The sequence below is a fragment of the Protobothrops mucrosquamatus genome, unplaced genomic scaffold, assembly GCF_001527695.2.
Source record: "Protobothrops mucrosquamatus isolate PMUCROS unplaced genomic scaffold, P.Mucros_1.0 scaffold261, whole genome shotgun sequence".
In the NCBI taxonomy this organism is placed as follows: domain Eukaryota; kingdom Metazoa; phylum Chordata; class Lepidosauria; order Squamata; family Viperidae; genus Protobothrops; species Protobothrops mucrosquamatus.
Window position 1 is genome coordinate 141,252 of NW_015386608.1, and position 3,104 is coordinate 144,355.

Consider the following 3,104-nt stretch of genomic DNA (forward strand, 5'->3'; position numbering starts at 1 on the left):
TATGTAGGGATCCTGTACCTTTCAGTAAATAAATAAGAATAAATAACAGGAGTGGCATTCATCACTGTACATTGCCTCTGAGCTTCATAGAATGTGAACCATATCTTAAGACAAAGGCATTATATAGCCATTCCAATAGCCTAGTTTTAAATAAATGTAAATTAAAGCATTTTTTAAAAAAACATGCTCGGATATATCTTTGAAAGAAGATATAGAAGTTATATTTAAACATTTTATATTCTGGAAATCAACAAAGTACATTTTAATCCATAATCAAATAAAAATGTAACCTAAAATAAAAGCTGATATAATAAAGTACATCAGTCATCTCTATTTTCATCCACAGTGCTCACATTGGTTTCCTTAAATTCGTTTCTAGTTTTCACAATGCCAGTAAAATATGAACGCAGTGAATGAAAGAACCCATTCAGTGTTACAGGTGGGATTTATTACAAACTGATTGTTTGCCCTCTTCCACAAATATCTCTCTCTCCCGTATTGTCCACTTATAAAAAAAACATTTTCCCCTTCTCTTTTTCTTTGCTTTTTTTTTTTGCCAGTCCAGAGGGAAAGAATGAGAAAGACTGACAGAAAGATAGAAAGACTAACTCACCCGCCTCACTTGCATTTTATACTCAGAAGATTGTTTTTAAGTACTGAGTGTTGATAAGGACAGATCAATAAGCAGCAGAAGATAAAAGTAGCATTATGAAAGTATAGCACTAATGTTTCCCAGCAAAAAGAAGGGGGGGAAGCTTTTTTAGCAGCAATTTGGTTGTTTCCTCTCAAACTAAGGGAAAAAAATCGTATAGACACTCGATTGTAATTAAACTGAAAGTTTCCAGAGGGACAGCTATGTGAAATTAGTTCTGGCTGAAATAAATTTGTGGCACTTTAAAGATTGAAAAAATGTATTACTGTATGTCCAAGGCTTTATGGAAAACAATATAGTTAAACAAAAGCAGCAAAATAATTGCCAATTATTTAACTTTTTTATTGCAAGGGAAGCTCAATGTCTGGACTATAATCATGAGGGCAGTCCTGGCCCAAGAAGAAGCTAGCTGTCTCTCGGGACAGTCTGCTCCTGATAAGCATTCAAAGGGTGTTAAGTAGAGTTCAGACTATGTGCTTTGTTTGCAGCTTTTGTCTGGCGTGGAATTATTTCCACTTTGGTTTCTCTCTCTGCTGGCTACAGCTACGTTGCTATGGTTCTTTGAGACAACCTGGGTAAAGCAAGGGTGAGGTTTTTGTTGAAGCCTTCTTCTAAACTCCTCCTCCTCCTCCTCCTCCTCATCATCATCATCATTATCATAATAATAATAATAATAATAAAGTTGGAAGGGACCTTGGAGGTCATCGAGTCCAACCCCCTGCTCAGGCAAGAACCCTACACCATTTCGGACAAATGGCTGTCCAGTCTCTTCTGAAAAACTTCCATTGTTGGAGCATTCACCGCTTCTGGAGGCAGGTTGTTCCACTGGTTAATTGTTCTAACTGTCAGGAAATTTCTTTTTTGTTCTAGGTTGCTTTTCTCCTTGATTAGTTTCCATCCGTTGCTTCTTGTTCTGGCCCTCAGGTGCTTTGGAGAATAGCTTGACTCCCTCTTCTTTGTGGCAGCCCCTGAGATATTGGAACACTGCTATCATGTCCCCCCTCGTCCTTCTCTTCTTTAAACTAGACCTACCCAATTCCAGCAGCTGTTCCTTATATGTTTTAGCCTCCAGTCCCCTAATCATCTTTGTTGCTCTTCTCTGTACTCTTTCTAGAGTCTTGAATACCTCTTGAATACCTGACCTCCTTTTTTTATTCCCCAAGACAGCTTATTATTTCATATATTAAAAATACTTTCCTGGACAGAAAGGTTTGCTGTCAGCTTTAAAGAGAAAAGGCATTTTTCCTAGCATAAGCAAAATATTCTTTGAGTTAATTTCCACACTGTTCTACACTGACTGCACTCCATTCATGCTGTGTGAATGAGCCTTTAATGGTCACGCTAGATCAAAATGTCAGGGCCCTGGGACCACAAGGATTGGGCTTAATTAAACTGGATGTAGCTTCACCCTATTATTCTATCTAGAAAGATGTTTGCCAGCCTTCTGACAAAGCTACCTTAAGGGTTTGAATGGTTTGACAGTTCCAAGATTTAATCGAGACAGTTCTCAAACTTATGAAAAGTTTTGGAGTGTTTTCTTTTCTTTTTCTTTTTTTTTAATTCTCTCCAGTGCAACAGAATGTGGGGAAAGAGGCATCCAATTTATCTGTCTGTCGGTCAGTCAGCAGGATAACATCTCTCTAAACCAGGGAGAATGTAGTACAGATGTGGCACAGCAGCAAAAACAAGCAAAAGAAAGACTTGAGTTTGAAAATGGCTGGATATGACTGCAGCTTTGGAGAAAAACAAAACCCAGAGTAACATTTCCCCAATGGATTCTTGTAAGAAGGGCCACTGGGGGAGTGACTGCTCCATTTTTAATTGCCTTTCCTCCTGGTCATGCACCCAGAGCAGAGCACATGCAAGTCAGCTGTCTATTTCCCCATGCACCAGTAAAACACACACAGGTGCAACATAACAAACATAGAGAGGAACATGTTAACTTTGTTACACAGAAGGACACACACACACACACACACACACACACACACACACACACACATAGCACAAACACTGTTACTGAATAGCCTGGAAAGGAATCCAGAAGACAGCACAGTTTGTATTCTTTCCCAATCTTGTTTGAAAACTGCTTTTTCAGGAGGTAACAACTCTGCTGAAAATAGGCAGAACTTTAATCCCCAGTTTAATCTCTCATTGGACATCAGCACTCCTGTCTTTACTGGTTTTAATTTTAGTACAGATGTTCTTCATCCTGCCCATTAGGTAGCATGCCAGAGTATCAGCAGCATTCTTGAAATGGTACCTAGGGAGCAATAAAGGTGTATGTCATCAGCCTCTTCCTCATAACTAACATGGACAAGCCTTAGCATTTTTAAAAGAACTGAAGGGAAATTGGATTCATGTGCAAGGTTTATGCATGCAAACCAGTATCCCAGATCTGCAAGAAGTGTTCCACTTGCTTACTGTCAAGCCTGTTACAGTGTAATCCAAT